Source organism: Ambystoma mexicanum, chromosome 1p (genome assembly GCF_040938575.1).
Source record: "Ambystoma mexicanum isolate Mex_15411 chromosome 1p, UKY_AmexF1_1, whole genome shotgun sequence".
Taxonomy (NCBI): Eukaryota; Metazoa; Chordata; class Amphibia; order Caudata; family Ambystomatidae; genus Ambystoma; species Ambystoma mexicanum.
The window spans coordinates 174747630-174775413 of NC_090921.1; the positions used below are offsets into that span (position 1 = coordinate 174747630).

The following is a 27784-nucleotide window of genomic DNA, read 5'->3' on the forward strand; positions in this document are numbered from 1 at the left end:
TTTGGCGTGGGACACCTTTTGAAGTGTACATGTAGTTTGGCACCTTGGCCTTTCGCGCCCCTGACAGCCCCCCATGCCAGCGCACATCCACCGGCGCGAACCGCCTTTATATCAATATACAGTATATCGCCTTTATATCAATGATAGTATATCATTGCTTATCACCAACAAATGCCACATACCGGAGATTCTTGTGAGCACAGACCCACACTTCAACCGGTGTATTATAGTGGTCAAGACCTTAAGGCCTGTATAATCCAATGGTAATTGTTAGTAAAGATATATGTGTGACTTTTATAGAGACATAACCTACTGAAAGACTTTGAACAAGTGTTATTTAGTGCATGCATTATCGAGAATATGTTATGTTAGCTTAGATAGATAGTGACCACCCTGCTTCACAGCGACCAGACCTTCACCCATTCGGAGCACAGATGTCTGACGTCCATCCTTGAATGGAGACACACTTGATTCATTTAAAAAATCGAGACAACTGTTGTTAAAATATATGTGGTGTTTTATTTTGTATCTTATTTTCATGACACAAAAATACAAGACTTTAAAGATTATACAGGTCAGGTTGCAGCACAGCGAGAGAAAATCCCCTGTACTGACCGCTGTCACTCGGGAACGTTTCTCTAATGGCACGAACGGCACAGGAGGGTATCACTCTTCGAACGCGGTGTCCAAGCCTCCCGTGAAGCCACCATGTAAAGGAACGATAGGCCACCAGCCTGCACCACCTGTGAAAAGGAATGAAACAAATGACCAAGATAAGTTTCATAAACGTTTGTTGTCAATGACAATTCTTGTAACTAATGGCATTTTACACGGACAAATGCTATCTAGACAATGCACACTATTGAACGACTTACATGCGTTACAATGATATGTAGATGTAATTTTGGATATAGTAGAAGAACATGAAATAGGAGTGGCATGACAAGCAGAGTATACTTACTCGTTACTCGGATTACGAGGACGAACAGTTGCTCGAAGTTCGTGCATAAGCACCATCATTATTCTCAACACGGCACGTGTGAGGCAGGCTGCCCTGAAGTCTGGCAGCTCGGTGATGCATTGCGGTCGTGGTTCGCCTTCCGAAATGTAGGCCAGGCATCCCGAGTTTTCTCGGCAGCTGCAGTTCTCGTCCTCAGTTGGCATTAGCTCGCACCGATTGCATGTGCACCAGGTGGAGACGCCGTCCATTCGACTAGGCCCAGGCTCTTCATTTGTTGATTCGTCCTGCCAACTGCCGTCCGAATCCCCATCGTTTTCGCGTGCTTCCCTTTCCAGTAGTTCCTCCTCGGTATACTCGGGCTCGTACATACAGGGCATTATTGTAGCCATTGTGTGTTAAACAAACTAAAATAATTTATAGCGGTGGTACTGGTATCTGTTCACACGGGCTACAAGCGGCGAAGGTAGCTGACCAGAGCACTGAAACGAGTCACAGAATACTCAAAGTAACACAGAGAGAGGAATGGAATCGAAAATCTGCTGCTGTGTGTTGTGAAACGGTCTGTTTATACTTATTGAGGAAAGAGGCGTCCTGCCATTTCCATGGCGACACGTCATTAGCTGAAGCGCAGCGAATGTTGACAGGAGACGTGCTTTGGCGTTGGGAAATGGGCGGTACGAGTCTGCTGATGACATGCTCAGGGGCGGGGGAATTGATTTAGTGCCGCAAAAGCAGGTCAGCCAGGGCGATCGGGGAAAAGATAGGATTATCAGAAAATGGCGGCTCCCTGGTGCTTGTTTTCGCGTGCGTTTAATGGACGAAAACTCGGGTAAGGTCCATAGGAAAGTTTTCTAAATTCGAGCCACTTAGGCTTAAAAAAACATGGCCGACCCGTAGGGACAATAAAATTTTTTACTAGACCATGCCTTTAATGCCTCCTCAGCGTTTTCTGTTTAGATTGTTGTTTCAGTTTTAGTTTGTTTTTTATCTCTCCTCTTGTGTCTTGTATTGTCCTGTCTTTTTGCTTCTTCTTTTATGTTCTTCTAGTCCTTTTATGTTTATGTCCCTGATCTACTGCTTCAATGTATTTGGTTTGCGAATTAACATTTTAATGAGTTTATCTATTAGGTATTTTCTTTTCTTTTCTTTTCTTTTGTGCAACTTTTGTAACCTTGATACACTACTTTGATGCCTTTTGATGGTTAACTCAATTTACATATTTATCCTGGATCATTTGATTGGCAAGTCTTACTATTGTTGCTAACTGCTGAATGTTATAGTCTGTATTTACTCATTATTGATACTAAATAAAAATGATGAATTAACATGTTGTCATCTTTATTTAAGAAAAAGCAACGTTACAGGCAAGTAAAGTTTGTACGACAGAAGATGCCACAATGTGTCAGGTAGAGAAGAGTTTAAGTAATGGTTCTTTTAGAGTCAATCAAAGGGCTTCCTAAATAAGTACCAGCGGTAACTGATAGGTGAAATGCTGACTCTGTTGGGTGTGACGCAGTATTTGTCCTCCTCTAGGGAGGACATCTCCTCAATACCAAAGTATGTAATGGCTTGTTATCATAACAGTCCTTTTGTTCCCCAAGTTGAACATCTTAACATGGGTAAAGACAATCATAAACCCTTAGGCCTTGGGTGAAAAGAAACCCTTCTAAACCCATGGAGACTTATATAGCTAGAAGCTTCCCTAACTCCCAAAGGTACAGTGAAAAGAAGTCTGTGAATAATAACAATTCAAACTCTAAAAAACGTTATTCCTCTATACAACCCAGTCCTGTGATTGATTCGTATGATATTCCTTTAAAGAATATTATTGGGAAGAGAAATGAGTTTGAGATCAAAAATCAAGTTAGAAAAACAAATCTTTGATTCAGGGTCTTCAAGTCCCATAATCCCAGAAGTACTTGGACGAAGAAGAGGGCTAAAGAGGAACAAAACTGCAAAGTGCAGCTTGTTAATGGGAGTGACCCACACCTGAGGGAGACCGGGAGGTTTAAAAGGCCCCCTCAGGTGCACTTTATTAGAGAGCAGAAGGAGCAGAGCAGTGGTCGTGGGGGGAGGAGTTGTGAACTCTCCACGTTGCAGCAGAAGCAGAGACTGGAGTAGGGAGAAGAGTACAGGACCAATGTTGAGCAGCAAGCAGTAGCCAGTCCTGAGAGGGTCTATGCCTCCAGAAGCCTTATTTGCAGAGGTCGCTTAGCAGGAACCGTAAGAGAGGGAAGCTTGCCCTCAGAAGACCTGTTTTGCCTGGGCTGCGCAGTGGGAAGCCAAAGTGTGGAAAGCTTTCTTTCCCACCAGGCTGTCTGCGGTGGTAGGCGAGCATCGGAGGGCCTCCGGAGCAAAGAAGCTCCATGCACAAGTGGCGCGGGCGGCAGCAGACTGAAATCAGCAGATTGCCAGGTTACGAGGAGCCGCTGAAGCAAAGTACATGTGAGCATAGAGGGAGACGGACGCGCACGCCTTACCCGTTGAGTTCACCAGCTGATAGTGATCCCGTAGCACTCCGAGACCGCTCGCGTGCTCGACACAGGTGTTTTCAGATTATAAAACACTCACGTGTGTGTGAAACTAACACCAAAGGCAATTCTGAATACCGAACTATCAGAAACCAGAGAAAATACTATTGTGCAAAACCAAATGACTGTATCTTTAAAGGAGAAGTTCGCTCAGAAATGTTATTGTCCCAAACAATCGTGCATGTCTTTTTAAGCATACTGTAATCGATCTTAAAAAAATTTCCTATGCATTTTACCTTAGTTTTCCTCACATTTACACATGCCAAAACAACGGGTTGGGCGCGCCATCTTGAGCTAATCATATCAGTCGATACATCACCCTAAGTAGAAGTGCCCTTGTAGCAAGAATATCGATCGCCACCCCTCAAACTGACATCAGTAGATGCTTATGCCTCTTTTCACAATGCCGATGCACGTCTCGTGTCAACATCCTCAGTGCACAAGCTATTGACGTTTCTCCATGGAAATGCCAAGATGCCTCTTTCCTCAACAAGAATAAACAAACACGTTTCTATCACACAACATAGGGGTTTCTTTTTCGTTGGTGTCAGCGTATTTCGTTTCGTGCCTCTGTGAATTGTTTCTTCTATGTTCAGCTATCTTCCTAGTTTGACGTCCTGTGAACAGGTACTTACTTACACGGTCTGAACTGATTAAACTCAGTAGTTGATTTTTATATAAATATTTCTTATATAATGTGCAAATATCTTTGCCAAACCATATTTTAATTGTGCTTTTACAGGGCTTGTTTTTTACATATGTGAATGCAGAATTTCATAGTTTGTGCCTATTGTTCATGTTTTTGCACTATGGTTTTTGGAACATGGCAGTGTGTTCTCTTCTTCTTTAACAGTAGTTCTTGTATACAAACCTATTTTTATTTTTCGGACTGTTGATTTTCAATGTATTCAATATTCAGGAACTATGGCAACAATACATCCATACCAGTATGAGCCCAAATATTTAGAGGAGGAATTAATTGAAAGAGAAAGGAGCGTAAATGATGGGGAATTGGATAAGAGTCGTGATGATCAATCACTGGATCCTGAACCCAGTCGCATGGAAGACATTTCCACCTGATGTACCTGCAATCGTTGCAAGGTTATGCCAGCCGAGGCGGAGAACTGCTGCTGCTGAGAAAAGCCTGTATGCTTGGCCTACATAGCCGAAGAAGACACTCCACCGCTATGCGTTACCGAGCTGCATGACTTCAGGGCAGCTTGCCTCACAAGATCTGTGTTGCGTATGATGATGGTCCTTATGCGCGAACTTAGAGCAACAGTTTGCCATTGTAATCCAAGTAGCGAGTAAGTTTACTCTAGATTTGAAGTATGTTTGACAACTGAGACGACTAACATTTGATGTTGTTCTCCTACATCATTGTACCTTCCATTGATCATTGACGAATGTTTTTCTTCTGTAAATTAACTACACTTCTCGTATTAATGTAAGACAAGAGTATTCATCACTAGATTTAACGTCCGAACAATGACATTTTTTTCACCTTGAACTTAAAAACAATATTGCCCTAGGTCGCAAACTGTCCTTGCTTCAATGGGCGTTCACATTTGTAATTTTTCCATACTTCAAATCACAAGTACGTTATTCTGAAAGCTACTTTTTTAAGGGTATGTCACGGTTTTAGAACACACTACACTCCAGCCAGGGAATTCTTCCCCCAACAACAAATGTGGTGCACAATAAAAGCGCTTTTATCTTGAATAACCCACGGATTCTTTTATTTGCTTAGGCCTCCAACCCATCTCGCACCCACCTTTACAAACACCCTATGTCACAATGGACAAGTAACCAGGTTGGTGTGTATCAATCAGATATTGATTATTTTATTATTTAATGGAAAAAGGAAAGTATTCAAAATACAATTTTACAGCAGCCACCAGTGTTGTGGCACACAATGCAATGTTTCGTACTGAACAATTGGTTCAGAAATCCTACACAGTTCACATGAATCTTTAATGGCAAACAGGAAAAATAATTTTAAAGCATGCGATTGCACTAAGGTTAAGCACTCCCCCTACAACACTCGCCCCCAAACATCAGCAAACTTAATTCCCTTTGAATGGAAGGCAGTGGCAAGGAGCAAGGATAAAGAGAGAGAAATCAGATTTGAAATCCAACCCACCACCCCAAGATGGGAAGTCAGAAAAGAAAATGAAAACCCGATTTTAGAGCAAAATGGCAGAATCGGATTTTGATGCTTTTTAGCACAGCAACTCATAACCACGTTGGGACAGCTAGCAAAGGAATTTGTGTTGCTACACTTGAGGAGATAATGAAACTTAAAGACTACTAATCAGTACACCAGGGCAACGTGGAAACAAGGTAGGAAAATATATTTTGGGTAAGAAAGCAAAAATACACACAATTTCATTTTGACACGAGATTTGTAATGACAGGCAGCTACAGAAAGGGATTAGCTTTCAAAATCGGAAATCGGTTTTTAAGGACAAGGACAGAGGTACTTAACAGATAGGATTCTATGCAAAAGGGATTGGTCTTAATGGGACTACGGCTTGGGTTTTCAATGGGACGGATGCAAGTTCAGAGTTCATGGGGTAATGCACACAGGACACAGGCAAATTCGGTTTTCAGTGACAAGGACCAATTCTGTTCACTATATTTTGAAGAATATAGTTATTAAAGAAAGACACTAGGCACAAGGGGGTTAATTTCGAATTTCAACCAACACTGTGAATTTCCTTATAGGGGAATGAATTGCTTTACTTCAAAATATGCTAAGGATTTTCACAAACAGCTTTGAGAATTATTACACAAATACGCTAACATACACAGGCTAATACAGATATCACTATGGAAAGGTGAATGAATTATAATGGCAATTTGGGACTTTAAATGGGATTTTCAATGGGGTTTTCTATGATTCATTTTACAAAAGAGAGGGGTATGCAATTTGGGACTGGGGTTATTTGCTACTTACAATGTAAGCCTCGGTTTGGGATTCTGGAAAGGCAGCGGGATCTCAGGACACTCTTGACATCTAGAGCAAGGGATCTGGTCACTGCGCTCTCCTGGATGGGATTCTGGACTGCTCGGCAAGGGTCTTGTCACTGCACTCTCCTGGATGGGATCAGCTAGGCAAGGGTCTCATCTCTGCACTCTCCTGGATAGGATCAGCTGCCTACTTCCTTGTTCTCATGTCTCACTGGATTCTTGTGGGGTGTGTGGATGGATGGATTCCTCAGTCTATTACAGTCCCCCTTATAAAGCCCAAATGACATCATTCATTTTACAATCTAGGGCAGCACTCTAAAATTACCCCTACCCCCCAGGATTGGAAAGTCTCTCATTCCTCTCTCTGCCCCCTGGCCTTATTGGTTCAGGGGGGAGAGCATCATTTGTCTGTTTGGTCAATTATGGCATTTCTTTGTTTCTCAGGTCCACTTTTTAGCAAAACTGAGTTATGCATCATAACTTACAACTTATACTAGACACCGCCATAAGAAATAGATAGGTGGTTTCAGGGGTTCACGGGGAATTAGACAAGCCGATCGCTGACTCTGTGCGAGGTAGCATGGCCCCTTAGCACCTTTTGGTAATTTTCACAAAATGTATAATAGTTATCACGCTGGAAATAATTAAGCATATTCATAATGTACATCTCCATCTTTCTGCCAACTGTCAAATTTGTCCCATTTTAAAATCAGCCAGAAATGAATCTTGACTGGCCATTGCAGGTCACAAAGTCCTAGAAAGATGCACGTAGTCTCTGCAAATCCGCCTAGAAATCACGTAGAAAAATATCACAAAACCACATTATTTCTTGTATTGCATGCTGGTGAAAAATGCCTAAAATGCATAACTCCTTTAATGTCAAGTTGGAGGCACTGCCACATATGGGAGGGCGGTTCCTCAACCCCACAGCCAAATGTCTCCCCTGGCTCAGCTTGCAACAAAGGACTTTTGTGGTACCTTTGAAGTTTGTCAGTTTGTCCTTGGAATGGGTGCTGGAGGAACTTGCACTTTTCGGTCAAACACTAACCCCCACTAGCTTTCTTTGTCTTTTCTGCCATTGTGGAAGAGTTCACTTCTAGGTGCGATTTCCCATGGGAGGCCAGGCTTTTGATTGAGTTGTTCCTGCCTGAGCCAAACTGGTTTTTACTGGTATTCCTGAGCCTCTGCCAAGTTGATTGAAGTCTTGTGGGGGAAAGCATAAGGTACATGGCTTTGTCAGCTCCACACCCACACTGACATTTCTGTGCAAGAAAAAGCCATAATTTCACACTGTTTTTCTTTTTCCTCTTTAACATGTGTGCAAGCCTTATTTCATTTACTGTTGGAATGCAGTTCTGTAAATCAGGGGATTTTCTAATAGTTTGACCTTTTGGGTGGGTTTCTAATTACTGTTGGTCCATGGACACGGGGTGATACGGCACAGGGTTCTTTGATGTGACATGAAATGAAAAGTAAAGCCCAAGCCGTTTCTTTCATTGGCAGTGTTTCAGAGTGCAGCCATTCACATGAAAGGGAAAACAAAAGACGTGTTGGGTTGCAATGAGGAATCTTTGCCCCTCATGTGAATGAACGGTAAGACAAGGCTATTTTCTGATGTATTGCCTAACTGTTTGGCAATCAGATGGAATAGCATGCAGGGCTGTTTTTCAATGCAGTGCACAACATTGGTATTCAGATGACAGAACAGCAACTGTTCAGAGCCATTCTGAACGCATGGCATAACTTCTGATTATTCAGATGAAAGGATGGCAGTTGTAGAGCCGTTTTTCAATGCAGTGTTCAAATGCTTGCCACACATGTGCCAGGGAGAAAAGCACAGCCATTCTTTGGGTGAAAGGTTCAAATGCTTGCCACACATGTGCCAAGGAAGCAGAGCACAGGTGATTTTCGTGACAATGTTTAAATGCAGTTTTTAGGTGAAGGGGTTTCTGTTAGGGCCTGTTAATGCACCCCACATGTAACAATGCCATCGAATTTGGGGGCGTTTCAAAACTAAATAAGTACAGTTATCTGGTTCATTCCAGTACAAAAATGTATTCTGTTTCTCTTTTACAGGTGGTACAGGCTGGTGGCCATTCCTGCATTTACATGGTGGATTCATGGAAGCCTTGGATTCTGCGTTTGAAAAAGTAATACCTACCTGTGTTGTTCGAGCCATTTGTATGAAATTCCCCAGTGACAACGGACAGTATGAGGGATTTTTACACACAGTACCGTAACTGCATCAATACAATTTGTAGTTTGATTGTGCCATCTACATTACCAAAGTAAATAAAAAAATAAGTTAATATGAATAGTTGTTCCAGTTTTTCAGTAAGTCAACAACACGTCCAAATCTCTAGGAGGTTCATGAAAGAAGTTTGGTGGTGTTTTGCGCTCGACTCATCCCCCTCCAGTATCAATGACGGTTCACACCTATGACCATGCGCTCCTGTGGGGGCTGGATGGATGGGGATGCTCAAGGTGCCGAACACCATGTACACCTCAAAGGAATTTTCTGCACTGCAACCATTGTCCACATGGCTTCCCCAGACCTGGTGTCTCCAGACTCCCCTTTGAAGACCCCGTCCCTGCAATCATCATAGGTATGTATCCCTTGAAAATTGTCCGGGCTATTTGCGCTCACATCACGCCCTCCATCCCCCTCTAGTATCAACGGCAGTTTGCACCTATGACCATGCGCTCCTGAGGGGGCTGGGTGCATGGGTATGAGGATGTCAAACATTGGCATCGAGGCTCGGTGGGTGTCAACGAACATGTCACACATTCACATACACACCCAGTTTTCTAAGCCTTTATAAACACCTTGATAGTTCACTAGGGAACATCTCTTCATCGATTTACTTGTTACCAGGCTTGCTCAGTTGGCTAATCTGTGCGTCCAAGTAAGGGTTGGTCAACTATTTAGTTCTGTAGTTTCATTGATCGCTGCTTGGAAATCTTGTATTGTTTTATACCGAATGTACACCGTATTCTCATTTTAATTTATCTCCATTATCGAACGTTTTATGTATTTTTATCTCTGGAATTAGCACGTTTCATTGTAGAGCATTGTATCAGAATGTAATGTATCGTAGTCCATGTTTTCATTGTATATTTTCTTTTGGTGGATCACAGTTTATTGAATGGACTAGTAATACATTAAAATGTGCAAACAATGAGTTCTGACTATGTGATCGTTGCTTTGCTAACAGTGATACTTTATTAATTTGAATAATTATTTATATTTATTTAAGTTATATCTTTATTTTTTTAACAGATCTTGCAGACATGTCAAGGATGCCTTTATGTATTGTTTTTGATTGCCCTACTGTGAGCCATGTCAAAACTCCAAACACAGTCCTGCATGTATTCCCAAAGGATTTAGATTTAATAAGAACATGGCTTTCAAATTGCATATTTCCATTGTCTGAGATTGAATATAGAGCCAAGGATGTCTTGTAAGACGTGAGGGGCAATCGATTCCATGTCCGCAGCATGCACTTCTCAGACGATATGTATGAAGCATCCCACTACACTAAAAAGCGTTGTCCTAGACATCTTCTCAAATCACTTCCCAATGCAGTTCCAACTAAATTTCAGCACACGCTGGCTCCAGTGAGTAGTGGACGAAGAATTTGTTATGTATGTTGGTATATAAAAAGAGTGCTCTCTCTACATATGTCTTCTAAATGATCTTACAATCGAATGAATTAGTGTGGGGAAAAGGTAACATGATGACTGTTTTTGACATTTGGGCAATATTTAGCCTGGCACTTAAATGTTCACTTTAGACTACTTTGTTTATCCCCACAATTGCTTATTTTTTTAAAATGTGTTGGTTAACATGTCTTTCTTTATGTAGCACTCACTGATCAAAGTTCAGACCTTTACCAATGAGGAAATCACAGACACGTCGATTATCCCAATGTACCTTTTGAATTGGACTCTTTTCTGATTATATTCATAATATAAAGGAACAAGAATCGTCATTGATCAATATTCAGGGGTCAACAGCAACATCACTCACCTTTCAAGTAATTATTTTATACTAATCCTTTATATGCGAATGAACAATACATGTATGTGCCTTCTTATTGAAACATATTGGACATTATTATGTATAATATTAGTTATTGCCAAGAAGCGTTGTGTAGAAGTGTTTCTTAATATGGACCATCATCTGCATCTGATGTTTTCTTTTTAATTTTTCTTTTATATCAGTTTTAAAACCATTACAATGTTATAGGGGGATGCTGGAACTTCAACGGCAATCCCATCCTCATTTGAAACCGGTCTCGAGTATGAGGTAGGCGTAGTTAGAACATGCGTTATATTGGTAGTTGTGGATCTACTTTATTTGGATTGAAATTAACATAAGTGTTTTATTTTTCTAAAATGTTACAATACTTTTAGAAAAATACAAAACATTCAATCAACAACCTTGTTGTATTTATCGCCCATAGATATGCAACAATGAAAATAAAACCTGCCCATAAACATACTATGAAGCTGAAGTGCATGTCACCTTCCACTGTATGAAAGTTTTCTGTTTTTGTTAATAGCATTTAATTTCTACCCAAAGCAGAATACATTAAAATGAAAATATTACAGTGCAAAATACTTTGGGAGGCAACATTTTAATCACTATGTTTGCATGATGATATCACATCAACTACATGATCTTGCTAAGAATTTTAAAATTGTTTTACAACGTCTAACCTTATAATTTCATGTTGACAATGAATTAAAACAACTTTGTGAGAAGTACGCTGTGAGATCAAAGATTGTACAATTAAATGTGCTTGACAATTAACCCTTTTTTAAATTAATATTTTGTCCAAGGAATGCACAACTGAGGCTGTCGAAATACAAGAGACACATAGAACAGAGGTATACATAACGTAATATGAAATATCATTTATCATCACATCTGATTGGCATTGGCATTTTTAATATGTTCCAATGGTTGCGTAAAGGAGGTTCTATTTGTAGATATGTACATATGTTTCTTTGAGTGGAAAAGAAATGTGCTGGATTTATACATTGTAAAACTGCTTTTTTTCACCTTGGTCTTGTGGTCCGCACATCGAAGTCCACTGTTTCAAAGAAAGTAAACAGAACAAGGGTAAAGAACAAACCAGTTTGTTTAGGTGAAGTTTTTAAGCAGATATTTTGCTGATATTGTGTTTTTAGTTATTAAATTGTATCTTCTGTATGTGTGCTATAAATTGAGCATTTTTCTATTTCAATCTGTTAGAAGCCCAGGAGGAAGAGGAGCATACAGACTCAGACAACAACAGAAACTAATGATGTTACTTTTTAAAGTAAAGCATGGTCCAGTCAAGATTCAGAGTTGTGATGCAGATGTTCAGTGGCTGGAATATGAATAGAAGGTCACCAGTGACCCATGGAAAGTAACCACGGATCATTGCTACATTGCAAAATGGTGCCTAGATGAAATTGAAGACACAGAAGATATATTGGAAATGTTTGCGGACCCGATGACACAATCTACACCCTCTAGAAAATGTCCGCCAATGAAATATTAAATTATCCTGTTTCTCCAATTCATGCGGAAATATGACAGCCCAAAATAACTGAAGCATCTTCGCAATTCATTGGCGAATATGGCCATGATCTCGACTTCAGTATTCCTACTTTGGGGAAGTTATCCAACACCATAGAATTGCAAACCACAGTACTGCAGGACAATTGGCTTTTAAAGGATCAAACATACATTGTATTCAACTCTTGCCTGCTAGAGATTATACAAATGATTAAATGTGATCATAAATTACATAGGAGGATAGTTGGGGAGCCATTGGTTACTCGTGTAGTCAAAGACACCAACCTTAAAATCAAGGCCAGCTGTGTCCACCAACATAAAACATTTTCATGGTCAGCACAACCTATGCTTGGAAAAGTGCCTTCTCGAAATGTACTTTGTTCAACTGCTTTGCTGTTCAGTGGATCAATGTTAAGTAAAATGTCAAGTTTCTGTCAATTTGTGGGACTTGAGTTCCTTGCTATTACCCACTATTTCCCCGCTATTAGCCAGGCCTGGAAGCACGAACAGATATCAATCGACAGTAAACTCACTGACAAAGCGGTCATGCTTGCTGGCGATGGGCAGTGTGACAGTCCATGATTTTCTGCTAAATACTGCACTTACCACTTTCAAGACATGAAAAGTAAAAAAAATAACGAGTTCAGTCATCGTGCAGTTGTTTGAATGTACATCGTCTGTTGCCATGGAAAACATGGTTTCGTTAAATCAATCTAACTTCTGGAAACCAGGGGAATGCAAATAGACCTGTTAGTCACTGACAGGCACGTTGGGATAGGAAAGGCCATGCAAGATCAGTTCCCTCACATACAGCATCAATTTGATGTATGGCACGTTGCAAAATTAATTTCTAAAATAATTACAGTTGCCGGTAAAAAAAGGGTTCAGAAAACCTTTTAAAGTAGTCTCAGTCTATCAGCAAACATCTTTGGTGGAGCTCAAAAACTTTCAATGGATCTGTAGAAATTCTACTTTAAAAGTGGTGTTCATTGATGCACCATTGTTCCAACATACACTTTTGGAGAAAAACAAACATTTCCACAAATGTGGACATGGACCTTTGACTAAGGAGCGTAAGAAGAAGTGGTTGGTGTCAAGTTCCCCTCCTAACGCATCACTGGAGAAAATTGTGCACAACAAAGTGCTTTCAAGAGACCTGAAGGGACTCACCGAATTCTGCCACACTGAAGATTTAGAGGTGTGCCATAATATGTGCTTAAAGTACAGGCCAAAAAGGTTGCATTTTGGAATAAACGTTATGGAGATCAGAACAAGACTGGCTGTAGTTACGCACAACAAGAACATTGGGAGGGAACAATTGAGAACTGCAGGAACATTTGGGATGGTTTGTCACCACATGGCGTTTACAAAATGAAGCATATAGTGGGTGGCTAAGCTAATATTCCAGGAAACAGATTTTGAATTTGTGAAAGATCTGACATTGACTGTGCTGGCCATGCATAAGCATGGATTGGCTCCAGAGTTTGTATCCAGGGCCAAGGCAGGGGCAAACAACATTGCAAAAGAGGTTTGTCCTCCAAAACTTGAACCTGTCGAGAGGTTGACTTCCAGATTTAAATGACTTGTAGGTATCTTCACACATTTTTCACAAGCAAGTTTCAATATGTTACCCAATGCTTGGACAATCTATCAATTAAAGAAATAATGTAATGGTATAAAACCTGCAATGTTAATGTTCCATAATGTATTTCTATTCATTTATTTTTGGCAATGTATATATTATAAAACCCTAAAATGACAATGTGATTATTTGAAGTATGTGCCTTTATTCCAAAATCATGGACATTTTTTTGGGGATTGAAATTTCTGAGACATATGCTTTTTCATTCTCTAAATCTTTTTTTAAAGTCGGTGTAACATGTTCATTACGACCATTCAAAAATCCTCTGTAAATAATGCGTTCACGTCTTTGAATATTTACAATACAACAGAAGCGAGATGTAATATTGACATTGTTTGAATTTATCGTAAATACAGAATAATCGCAGCCCGGCCTGCACATCACTGACTCCAACGTCAATGCTGCTTCCAGGTAGGTTGTCACTCCCTCTCTGGACATATGGACTAGCCACATGGTCTCTGTCCTCTCCTCCTGTTTTTCTTTGTCGCCCATTAACAGTAGCATCAGATGGGAAATGCTCTTGTCTATCAGAATGGGCCCCTCTGGAGGACCCTGACCCCCTGCAATCCATGCAATTCCTGGCACTTGTGCTCATGGCCTCCCCTTAGCAGTCGCCTAGCAACTGTTGCCGTCTCACACCCTGCTCCACCCTGACACCCTCTTCACCTGCACACTCTCCTCTTTACCCTGCACTTCCCTTACCACACTAGCACTCAGCATTTAGCCAACCGGCCCTCACACCGACACCTCTTCCTCACACTTATTACTAATGCACTTCCACTATCATAATTTAAAATAAACTAGTAGGTAGGACCGCTATTGTTATCGTTATCCCTTGTCCAAAACCGCCCCGCCATGAAAGACCATTAGTTGTATAGGCGCATACCATGCATCACAAAAAATGTATTACAATACATACAATTCAAACAAGGATCGACGGAACGATAACCATTAGTTGTGTGGTTGATATTAATCAAGGAATCTTACCAGGCAGAAGTCGTAGGAGCACTAATGTTTGCACTTATTAGCCAAACTGCATTAGCCTGCTCAGCTCCTTGACTATTTGCTTGCAACTCACCACCCGCCATTGCCCTGGTTTGGTTCACATGTACATGGTAGATCACATTTATTTACCATTCTTGTTACGCGATACAAGAGAAGTTGTTGTGGTTGTACACTTGATGGTAATTGTATCTATGAGGACCACCCACGAACAACTGAGCTAAAGACACTCCGTGCACTTCACTATTATTGTACAAACATATATTGTTTTAAACTTTGATGCATATTTCCAATCATGCAAGCATAGGTAACCGTGTGGAATATCGTCCGTGAATATGAAAATGCGGAGGGAATAATTATGACCAATAAAAGTTTTTTTTATCTGTACGATGTGGAGGTGCGTTCCTCCTAGAGTAAACATTTTCTGAAAGGGCCATGGAAAGTGGTGAAAAGGCTGGCATTCCAGATGTGCACATTCAGATTGTAATCAAACAAAGGCCTATGCTCCTCCTACCCTGTGCCCAGCCTCTTTGGGCTCTCTACCCCAACCATCTTGTGAGGCACAAAAACTCAGGGTCATCGTCAACTCCGCTCTCTCCCTCACCCCACACATCATGGACCCTACCAAGAAGTCCACTTCCAGCTGCACCTCCTCATAGGCATTCTTCCTTTTCTCACCGTCCCCCAGAAGCTCAATGTCTCTGGAGTTCTGGTCCTCTCCAGGCTGGACTACAGCAACAGCCTCTTTCTCAATCTCCCTCTTTACTCCTTTTGCCCCCTCAAGCTAATCCAGAATAGTGTTGCAAGACTTATCCTTGCCCTCATGTCCAGGTACCGCATCTGTCCAGCCCTCAAATCTCTACACTGCCTCCCGGTGTCTGCAAGGATCGAATTAAAGACCCTCTTCATCATCCACAAGGCCCCCTTTCGCTTTTGCATCATCCCTCTTTCGCTTCACCACTAATCACCCCACTGTCGCTGTGACCGCTGGCCTAAACATCATGCATCTCACAGGATCCCATGACCATCCTCCCATTCAATACCAGCACTCCTCTGCCCCATTTGACTGCCCTGCGGTCCTTTATTTGATGGCTCACATACCACCCTTGATATCCGTCTGTACTAGCACTAAACCTGAGGTTTTCCTCCTCAGCACCCCTTAGCACTTCCCTCCCGGCCCTCCTCCAGCACTTGATCCACCCCTCTGCACTTGCCCCCTTCACCAGCATCTCTCCACTATACACTTGCATGGGCAAATACCACAAGGCCTAGTAGGACAATGACAGTGTATTACTGTTTGCCATTGTTATTATTTTCCATTGTTCCCATCAAGCATTGAGGCACTTTGAAACACAATTCTATTGTGTAAAGTGCCTTACAAATGCTCAATAAAATAAAAACTAAATACACCACAATGAATTCCCGGCTAGCAGAGATGGTCACTTCGATTATATGATATGATTCGTTATTTATAACGTGTTTAATACCCAGAGGTTTCTAAGCGCGTACCCGGGGTCGAACCTGTGTTGCTCTGTGTCGTCTTGCTTCCAAGGCGAGCACTTTGCCACTGAGCTATCCTCCCGAGACTGAAGGCAAAAGTCTAGAAACACAATAGCTAAGGGTACACAGTATTTTAAAGCCTCACCTCATGGTGCATGTGGCTACTTGACATGAGAATAAACACACCAGAGACATATGTACTGTGAGCATGCAATCTCACCCAGTATCGCCTGATGGTACACGGGGCTGCTTCAGGTGCACAAGTGTATGCTGTATCTATTTTTGTGGCATTCTTCCTCCAAAATGTACCCTTCCCCTCTCTTGCTTAGATCACTGAATACAGGCTGGCATTGTTATTTGCCCTTGAATGAAATGTACTAACGTTTCGAAGGACTCAATGAGCCTCATTATGAGGTGGGCAGTAAGGGATTACCGGCACCAGTAAGGGCACCGGTGCCGGTAATCCCTTACCGCCCTACTACGAGTTCCCTTTGCGGGTCCTTCCTTAACGCCTGGTTTTACCAGGCGTTAAGGACGGGACCCGCAAAGGGATGCCGGGGTCAATAACGGTACCGCAATTTGCGGTACCGTTATTGCTGCCTTCCTCCTTCCCATTGAGCCCTATGGGGGCTCAAATGGGAATGGGGAATGGCTCTGGCGAATGAGGAATTACCGGTCCCGCCGACCTCGGAATGAACCGGTAATTGCTCCATCCACCAGACCGGAGTCTGAACGATTTTGGAGGCACCCATGGCACTAATAGCGCAATGGCTACCTCCAACCTCGTAATGAGGCCCAATGTGTCAAATAGCCGCAAAGAATTGATAACATTGACTATATTGAAAGTGCGCATACAAAACTTCAGTATCTATTTCTGGGATCTGTTGTTCAGAGCAGTTGTTCTGCTTGACATCGAGAGAATTGAACACCCTGAAATTATGTAAGCGTAACTTTACATAATATTTGGGAGATTGAAATCGCATATGTGCTGTGTGCTTGATGACTAAGTATGTGACAGACGAATGTACTTCTAGACGTAAAGAATGCATATCGTATGTTATGCTGAAGAATATTTATGCCACGCGCTATAACCGCCCAAGTGTTGCACTTGCGATTTGTTGTGCCTTTCACAATCATATATTCTATGCAGAGTTGTGGGTTGTTAGGTGGCCTATATCCTGGTGATGACTACTCCAATACCTGCACCCACAACCTGTGTTCAGGCTAATGAGGTCTACACCACTTTGTCCTGTAGCAAATACCGATGTGCAGCCATCATTACATCACTGGGCACCGTTAAGACGGGGGCAGAACCTTTTCCCTGTGCCCTTGGGCTCCATGGGCCCCGGATGGTTATCTGTTAGCTCGCTACTCTTTCCACTTTAATTATAATGCCCTCTGTCTGTGGTTCAACCTAAGACGTTCCTATCTCTGTCCTTATTTTCGGTAGGGGCCACTATGGAAAACGGGTGCACCTAGGTCTCCCTCCCATTCGGCCGTCTGACTACTTCCATGTACTTGCCTGCACGTCGTGCTGTGGCCTACTCACCCGCCTTGACATCTCTGAGTTCATTCCGTGTGGTGTGGGTGTTGCTCATTCATTTTTGTCCGGTACTGAATTATAACATAACTTGTTAGCTAGCATATTTTAATGTTTATATTTGATAAAGAGAGACTCCCAGGACCCCCCTTGTCAATTTGCATATTTAAGTAACTTTGGGTCTCACCCTAAGTTACTAGGGGAATCCAGACGTGGACCCCTTGCTCACTATTCTTAGAGAGGCACAGCTCCTCCCTACTGATGAGCTCCAACCAGAACGAAACACGTGTCTGGGGATGCTGTTGGTACTCTTGTTCAGAGGAGAATTGCCTAGCATTTCGGTGCTGGACTGCCCCAGGGCAGGACAAAGACTGATATGTTTAGGATATTTCTTCTCTGTGAAAGATAGTGAGCTAAAGACTCTGGGTAAGTCTCTCGTAACCAGGACTAATGTCTGGCAGAGAGACTCCCAGGACCCCCCCTTGTCAATTTGCATATTTAAGTAACTTTGGGTCTCACCCTAAGTTACTAGGGGAATCCAGATGTGGACCCCTTGCTCACTATTCTTAGAGAGGCACAGCTCCTCCCTACTGATGAGGTCCAACCAGACCGAAACACGTGTCTGGGGATGCTGTTGGTACTCTTGTTCAGAGGAGAATTGCCTAGCATTTCGGTGCTGGACTGCCCCAGGGCAGGACAAAGACTGATATGTTTGGGATATTTCTTCTCTGTGAAAGATAGTGAGCTAAAGACTCTGGGTAAGACTCTCATAACCAGGACTAATGTCTGGCAGAGAGACTCCCAGGACCACCCTTGTCAATTTGTATATTTGATTATAAAACAGCTACTGAAATATATTCTTTTATTCTGTCATTTACATAGTTATATTGTACCGTTCTGAGCATGCCATAGTTTCCAGCTCCCATCTGGTGGATTATTTAATCAACATTGGATGATAATGATCAACGGCGCTTCTGTGATTAACATTAAGTTGGACTATCGCCAGGGACCAATATGTCCTTTAGCGGTCGTAGCAATAAGGAGCAACCTGTCAGCGTTTATGGTGTGAAAAGGAGATGATGTGGCGGTGTTACATTTGAAAGTGAAACGACTCCTTGTCTTCTGACTAATAGAACACCATGTGCATTTGAGAAAAAAATATTGGGGATGTAACCGAAGCACAAAAGGTAGCGAGAAGAAATGAAAGACAGGGATTAATTGATCGCTGACCGCAATCGGCTTTTAATGAGGAATGTATATAAAACATTCGAAGCATGCGATGTTTGCAAGCTATAACTTCTATTGGATAAATATATAAATATCTTTGTGGACATAATCTTCTATTTTAAGCGTTTTGTGTTTTCTTCTCCTATTTGTGAAAAGATAGAATAGTTTTGCGCTGTGAGAGGATGTGTGTGTTTATCTTCCTGGTTCTGCTTTAGCTAACGTTATGGCATGGGTGATAACAGGGTACGTTTGTCTACACTGGCCGCGAACGTCATGAAAATAGATGGAGCATATCTTTTGGACAAGTGATGTCAGATTGAGGGACGGGCAATCTATATTCTTGCTGCGAAGGCACTTGAATTTAGGGCGATGTATCAACAGATAAGATTAGCACAAGATGGCGGTGCCCAACCCGTTGTTTTCGCATGTGTAAATGTGAGGGAAACTAAGATAAGGTGCATACAACATTTTTTTAAGATCGATTACAGTATGCTTAAAAAGACATGCCCGATCAATTGGGACAATAACATTTCTGAGCGAACTTCCCCTTTATGCATGTGAGATTATTTAGGACACAGCAACAAGACAGGGAAATACTCTTAGAACCTAATCTAAACAACTATTACCCAAGCCAAAAGAAAGTAAAAGCAAGGCAATCTAAAACCAACAGATATTGACAAAGTCAGGAGGGGACTATTGAAAGATCCACAGGTTGTAAACGCTTATTGCTCATATTTGAGGAAGCACCTAACAAAATCTGGTATAAACCCACATTGCCAAAGCCAAGGAAGAAGCAGAAGAAAAGCATAGCCTTGTCTGTGTTTGGTAATAATGAGGTGGGGAATCAAGAGTGGCAAGAAGGCAGCCCTTCTGAAAAAGGTTGTTCAGAAGAAGCGGAGCATAACTTGCAGAGGTTCTGGAAAGTACAAGAGAGTACTAAAGAGCACCAATGAGAATCTTGCCTTCCCTGAACAATTGTTTTAAACCTGATGTTGTAAATTAATTAACACTACAAAGTTATTGTAAGCTGGTCTTAACCACAGAGGCACTTGTTGTTTGTAAATTATAGTTCGGGTAGGGGAGTGTACCCGAACAGCGAACTTGGAAGTAGTAGGCCTGGCATGGTATTAAATAAGGTTTGATTGAAGGAGTATCCTGGCATGGAAGTAAACCAGGTAGAAGTTGATAAAGTGCTGTGAAGTGGTGTTGGCAAATTATCTGGACAAACTTTAATTGCTGAAGCAAGAACTGCATAAAACTGCTGCAGAAGTGTTCAATAACTTCAGAAATACTAAGTCGTTACAAAAAGCATCCTGACAAAGACAATTTATGTTAATACTGGCGGCCTAAGGAAGTATTCTTTGTTTATGTGAAGAAGATTACTTTGAGACTTACTATTACAAGAGGAAGACCTTTTTTTGTTCAACCACTGGAATATTGGAACTTTTTGTTGTCAGGTTGGAGTCACAAAGAACTGTGTTAGAACTTGGTTACAATCCAGGACTTTCTTATTTCTTTTTGGAACTGTGGAAAAGAATCTTGTTTGAATCTGGGGAAGGGAAATTCACCCAGATCATGAGCAGAGACTGTTATCATATTGTAAACTTAACTGTTACATAGTTGTTGAATTTTAACTGCCATGCATTAACTCATTAAGTTACTGTATGTATAAGTGTGACGGACAGAGATCTCTTCTGAGTTAATAAACTGGCATCTTTTGAAAAACATTCTTAAAGTTGTTGCCCTCACATTTCTGACCCCTCACAACTTCCCCTGGCCAATCAGACCCTATCTTCTACCCCTGGGAGGGGTTACATTCACCTAACATGTTAAATAATGGGCTTAGCCTTGCACCCTTTTCTCGCATTGGGGCCCGCTGTGGGATAGCAATGGAGGCTTGGCTAGCGCAGTGTCCATGTTTGTGTTATGAGGCCTTAGTCCAGGTCTAAGGTACAGCACGGCCTGTCTTCCCACTGTATACATGCACCTTCCCTCTCATGGGATCTCTCATCGCTCGCTTGCTCTCCACATCGGCCGCTGAGTGCCAGGCTGCATGAGCCGCGGAGGGCTGCCCCCACTTACCTGGGGTTCAGTCTCTGGCTGCCTTGGGTGCATGATGTGTGGCGCTGGATGCTGGTTCTTTCATGGCTGGTACTCGGTGTTGCCCAAGCCTGATATGTTGTTCCTAGTAGAAATAGACAGATTCTGGTGAGCATTTTGTTTGAGCCATATGGAGTGAGACAAGCCTGTACTGCACAAAAACATGCTGGCAGAAGGGTGGGGGGACTGGAAGTGGGGTCCTCTCAACTGCCACCTTCCTCCTAAGGGGAAGGACTGGCTCTGGATTACTTCCTGGCATGCCTCCCACCCCCAGCTGAGAAGGGTTCCCATCCCCTCCTGACGAGGCCATGGAACTGGCATTGGCACACAAGTTGAGCATGGCATATGCTACCTCCACAGCATCCCATCTTGGCACGAGCTGACAGGGGAAAGTCTTTAACCTCTACAACTTGAGACTTCCTGAACCAAAATGTAATACAATATATTTTACGTGATTTAAAGTATATTTTCATATTCCTCTGTGTGGATGTTTCTGTATCCAAACCAATACTCTGTTACCCCCTATTTATGTGTAGCCTGCTCCACTCCTAAGAATTGGTGTTGTTTGCTTTACATATGAGATATAATTGGAAGGGTAGCCAAGAAACACATACTTACCACATTGGTACTACTAGGATTTAAATAAGCTGCATCTGTTTTGTTTATAACAGGGGTATGCAGCCTGCTGCTCTCCAGATGTTTTGGACTATGACTCCCATCACCCCTAACTATTGACTATGAATACTAGTGCTAATGGAAGCTGTGGTCTAAAATATCTGGATAGCTTAATGGTTTAAGGAAACCCCAAAACACAATTCCAGTTATCATTAGGAGTAGATCCTGATGAAACCTATAACTGTGTATCCAACTGAAACTGGTTGATAGTTATTTGTGAGAGTGTCATTAATAGGCTAACACCATATATCTATGTCACAGGACATTGGCACTTAAGTGGCGGGTACCCAGGCTGCTCATTCACTGTTTGGTGCATGAGTCATTACACACTTGAGCTATGGACAATAGAAGTGGCAGTGCACAAATCCAGCAAACTAGGCGGTTGCATATGGAGCTGACCAGGAAGAGGTGCCAAACAACAGGTTTTCCCTCATCATGAATTACAAAGCAGAAGTAAAGCAATCTGAGCTAAAGTGGCTGCATGGTGCTCTCCTGCAAACCAGAGAGCTACCGCTCTAGAAGACACCAACTTGGCAGTAGAAGAAGGACTACTTCCTACTGACACCTATTTTTGGTCTGCTCGCAATCTGATATGGCTCAAATGGAGCAGCGCATTGGCCTAGCAAACAAACTTCATGATTAAACAATGTGGACAGAAGCAGATCACTCAGCCCAGGAAGGTGAGAGCCATGGTAGATCCCTCTTGGAACTTCTGGAGGAAGAGCATGGGCCTTTCCGGAAGCAGAGCTAGGATATGAGTGGGGGTCTCCTGCAGGCTCTGCAAGAAGTGGCTGAAGGGCCATTTCTGTCAGTAGAAGGATGACTGGAGGCTACTTCAACTCCTTCTTTTCCCTTGGCATGTGCGGTCTATCCATCCCATCAGCCAGTACCTCGGCCCTGCTAGAGTAAACGAAGGCTGGAACACTTGCATTTTGGGAAAGATCCCAGAGAGGAAAACCAAAAGGAAAAGACCTCTCTCCCAAGATGCATGCAAAAATGAACAGGAAAACCCTTCTGAGAAAAAACACAGAAATGCCCCCAACATCCCAACACCTCACTATGCTCTAAAACAGTAAAGGTAAGAAACAAGTTCCATACATTGCGGAGAGTGCTGCCAATAGTGCTAGGAAAGGCATATTGCATTAAGACACACTGAGGTGCTTCCTATGTAGTGAGTAATGACCTTAATGACCTGGAAGTGAAAGGGAGAACTGTCACGCTCACCTTAGCTCTGCGGGAGTATCAGGAACCTCAGCTTGCTGCCCTCCCTTGCTCACTAGAGTGACTGCATCTAAAGGGAAAAAACAAGAAGACGAGTGGTGGTGAGCAAAAAAAGGCCTAGTGGAAGTTGTAGCCCCCACTCTTCCCCTTAGCCCCTCCGTGACCACCTCCCCTCTATGTATGCGTGTGCTCACCTTGTGCGCTAAGAAGATTAGCTCTCCATCCTGCTTTCCTTCTTAGCCGGGGCGCTATAGTGCGCTTCCACCAGTTACTTCACTGATGAGTCTTGCCCAGACCCGCTGTGGCTCGGATAATGCTGCGCCGTGGAGTGAGTCTTTGTTATATAACTTGACTTGCTTGCTGGCTTGCCAGATATTGCCTCTGCTGGTCAGCTTCTATATGTTGGGCTGTGTCCTTTTAACTATCTTGCATGCACAGTAACGTTCTTTTGTGCTAAATGTTCATCTTGGGTGCACTTGTTTTGCCTTTTAGTTTACACGTTCCATAAAAGGTTCTTAGTGCTAATGTCCGTTTGTACTTTTGTAATTTACAGTCTTTTTCCCCTTTTTGCAGGGTTCCGGTTGGGCTGTAGCTTGGAATGTAGCTGGAACGGAAGGCCGTAGCAGCTGACGGCTTGCGGAGGATCGCAGAGTAGATGGCTGAGCTGCAGACACGTTGCGGAGCACAGCTGATGAAGAGCCGGAGGCGCGGCGTGTTATTGAGGAGCCGCGGCCGCCGTGGGACAAGCGGAAACAGGTAGGTTTGACAGAGAGTTTGGAACCAAACCTCAGGAATACTGACGGAACTCCTCGAAGAAGGTTGATAGCAGGGAGCTGTGGAGCTGAAGTTACAGAACCATGGTGAGCGTTCCGCTGCCTGCTGGCAGATCAACGCGAAGCGTGGAATTAAGCCTGGGTGTGGCTTATATAGCAGCCACACCCAGGAGACTAGACTGGAGCCTTCAACAGGGTTTGGGCTGCTTCCCCTCCATGTTGGGTGGCCCATCCTAAGTTCCATAATGTACCTGGTGCCGTTTACCCATGCCTGGGTCCATCTGGGCTCATTCCCCGTTTTCTTATTTGTAAATTGGAGGGGGTCTTAATAAATGATGAACCCAAATGGGGCGCTGTGGGGCAAACATGCATGCGTGGGCTATAGAATTGGTGGCGGTGATTGTTTCAGGGCTGGTGGCCGTGACAGTAATCCCCCCCCAAGGCCTCCTTCAGATTGGAAGTACCGGGCCCGGGTTTCTCTGGATGTGTGCGATGGAATCTTGTGACCAGTCGGGAAGCATGTATGTGCTCACTAGGCTCCCAGGATGTGTCTTGCGGGCCGTAACCCTTCCATTCCACTAAGTAGTATAGTTTAGACTTAACAATCTTTGAATCTAGTATGTTTCTGACCTCATATTCTAGTTCCCCATCTATGACTGTAGGTGTTGGAGGTGCTTGTATCCGTGTGTTTGGTCGAACAGGTTTCAGGAGGGAAACGTGGAATTCTGGGTGGATTCGCATGTTAGTTGGTAGGGTTAATTTAACTGCCACCGGGTTGATGATTGATTCAATGACATATGGGCCCAAATACCTTGGATGAAAAGTTGGGGGTCCTTTTAACGAAATATATTTTGAAGCTAACCGCACTGCATCTCCAACTTGATACTCTGGGGCTGATTTTCGATGTTGGTCTGCATTATTTCTCTGTCTTTCCTTGGCTTGTGTCATCATTTCAGAAGCCTTTTTAAAGGTTTGTTTGATGGTGGAGTGCAAAGTATTAACCGCTGGCAATTCCAATTCTTCAGGTGGGTCAAGCGTTGATGTTCGTGGATGTCCCCCATGCAGAACGTAGAATGGGCTTTGCCCAGTAGTGGAATGTTGCGAGTTGTTATAGGCGTATTCCGCAACCCATAAGACATCTTTCCAGGTACCTTCCGATTGGTGGAGTAAACACCTGAGGTATTGCTCAAGTGTCTGGTTGGTACGTTCCGTTTGCCCGTCGGTTTGAGGGTGGTGACTAGTCGATAGACGTAATTCTACTTGGGCCAACGCGCAACTTTTCTTCCAAAACCTGGAGACGAATTGACTACCGCGGTCTGAAATAACAACGGTTGGGAATCCGTGTAACCTGACTATATGTTCTAGAAACACCTTTGCCGTAGTGAGTGCTGTGGGTAGACCTTTCAGAGGAATGAAACGGGCCATCTTTGAGAACAGATCCACAACAACCAGTATGGTATTGTAGCTGTTGCAAGGAGGAAGGTCAATAATAAAGTCAAGTGACAGAGTGTGCCATGCTATCGGTGGAATGGGTAACGGGCGTAAAAGGCCTGCTGATTTCTGTTTCTGGGATTTGTTCTGCGCACAAACGCCACAAGAAAGCACAAAATGAATGACATCCTTCCGCCACGTGGGCCATCAATAGGTTCTTTGTATTTTGGCCATGGTCTTGGCAATTCCTGGGTGTCCTTCCAGCAACGTGTCATGGTATGTGGTAATGACCCTTTCTCGTTGAGCTTCCGTTGGAAGATATAGACGGTCTTGGAAATATGGTAACCCGTTGCTTAGCGTGTGTTGACTGCTCCTGGTGATCCATGCTTGAAGTTCTTCCTCACTCATGTGGCGCAGTATGTCGGCCTTCAGATCGTCTATAGATTTGAGTGTGGTGACTCCCAGTATCTTGCTTTCAGCGATTATGGTGATTGGTTCGATTTTATCATATGTCTTGTCTCCCTCGCCTAATTGTGAAAGCGCATCTGCTTTACCGTTGCGCATCCCTGGGCGATACGTGATTACGTAGTCGTATTCTGCAAAAAATAATGCCCCTCAGAGCTGGCGAGATGATTGCGCCTTGGCCGTCTTCAAGTATTGCAGATTGCGATGGTCAGTGATGACGGTGACCGTGTGTCGGGCTCCTAGAAGATAATGCCTCCATTCTTTGAAGGCTGCTTTGATTGCGAGGAGTTCTTTGTCGGTGATTGCATAATGTACCTCAGCTGGGGAAAACTTTCTTGACCAAAATGCTACCGGATGTAATTGGCCGGTGTCTGGGTCTTTCTGCGAAAGGACTGCACCCATCGCGGTACTTGAGGCATCTGTCTCGACGATGTAAGGAAGATCCGGCCTTGGGTGGCGTAAGATTGGTGCTGAGACAAACTTTGATTTTAAGGCTTGGAAGGCAGTTTCGCTCCTCCGGGCCATTAAATCGCTTGTTCTTTCATAGCGGGGAGGTGATTGGATGAACAATATGATAAAAGTCCGGTATGAAACGGCGATAAAAATTTGCAAAGCCTAGGAAGCTCTGAATTCCCTTGACCGAGGTGGGAGATGGCCAGTTCAAGATTGCTTCCACTTTTTTGTTGTCCATTTTGATCCCTTGCGGGGTCAGGATAAATCCTAAAAACTCCACTTCAGACACATGGAAAGAACACTTTTCGAGCTTTGCATAGAGTTGATGACTTCTGAGCCTATCAAGAACTGCCCGCACATGGTTGACTTGTTCCTGTTCAGTGGTAGAATACACCAGGATGTCATCTATATAAACCACGGCACAAACATCCAGAAGGTCCCTCAGCATGTCGTTCATAAAGTTTTTAAAGGCGGCCGGGGCATTGCATAGCCCAAAGGGCATTACCTGGTACTCATATAGACCATATTTCGTCCGGAAGGCTGTTTTCCACTCATCCCAACTTTTGACCCGTACCAGGTGGTATGCTCCTCGTAGGTCTAACTTGGTGTAAATTCGTGCGCCTTTCACTTGATCCAGTAGCTCCGGAATGAGTGGTAAGGGGTACTGATTCTTGATGGTGATCTGGTTTAGCAGGCGATAATAGATGCAGGCCCTAAGGTCCCCCTCTTTTTTCGGAACGAAGAACAGAGGCGAGGCTGCCGGAGACTTGGAGGGTCGAATAAAGCCATTTGCTAAATACTGCTCTAGGTATGCCTTCAAGTGGGTATTTTCCTGTTCTGTCTTGGGCATCAGGGATAAGGTCTATCTGACAGTCATATGCCCGGTGTGGCAGTAGCGTGTTTGCCTGCTCCTTCTGAAATATATCTTGATAATCGGCATATGCTGATGGCAAAACACCTAGAAGACCAAGTACTTCACTTCTTCTAGGGACAACCTGTCTTGGTTCTTCTTGTGCTCCTGGGTTTTTGTAACAGGAACGGGTACACTCCTTGGAGAAGGTTAACATCCCTGCTCGCCAATTGATTAGCGGGTTATGGGCCTCCAACTGTGGAATACCCAGAATCATACGAAACTGGGGAGCGCTTATCAGGTCAAAGGTGATGTCTTCACTATGGCCACCCTGACAGAGGAGTGTAACGACTTCCGTGTGATGAGCTACTGGCCCAGAGGAGAGCTGGGTACCATCCACTGCCGTCACGTTTTCTTGCATAGCCTTTGGAGCGTGAGAAGACCAATTCGGCCCGCTAGGCCTTGTTCTATGTAGTTACTGATCACCCCACTATCAATATATGCCTCAAGGGCATGCATGCGAGAGGGCTGTTGTGGGCTAACCAAGATCACTGGGATGACGAGATGAGAGGTCTGTAGACCCTTCTCTTTGCTCGACAAACAGACCTCTACGTCTGCCGGGTGTTGGAGATTTCCGAGTCAGGTGTGGTTTCTCCGGTTTCCAATACGCCAAGCGTTCGCCTAGGTGGTTTCACTGGGCAGTCCCGCAGGAAATGTCCCTCCTTGCCACAATACAGAAATAGCTGTTGTTGCCATCTTTTCTCCCGTTCTGCCTTAGTTAACGGGACCCGTACCCCGCTGATTTGCATGGGCTCATGTTGGTTCTCTGGTTGACGAGGTTGGGGTTCTCAAGGATTAACAAATACGGTTC

General features: G+C 43.4%; 1 protein-coding gene across 1 annotated transcript in view; it reads right to left on the bottom strand.

Annotated features, from left to right (window-relative positions):
- Nucleotides 1-21088, bottom strand: part of ARHGEF15 (Rho guanine nucleotide exchange factor 15) — a 592319-nt gene extending 571231 nt beyond the window's left edge. The window contains exon 1 of the mRNA XM_069646189.1: nucleotides 21028-21088. The gene's annotated coding sequence lies outside the window, so the exon portion shown is untranslated. The remainder of the gene's footprint in view (nucleotides 1-21027) is intronic.
- Nucleotides 21089-27784: the final 6696 nt, after the last annotated feature.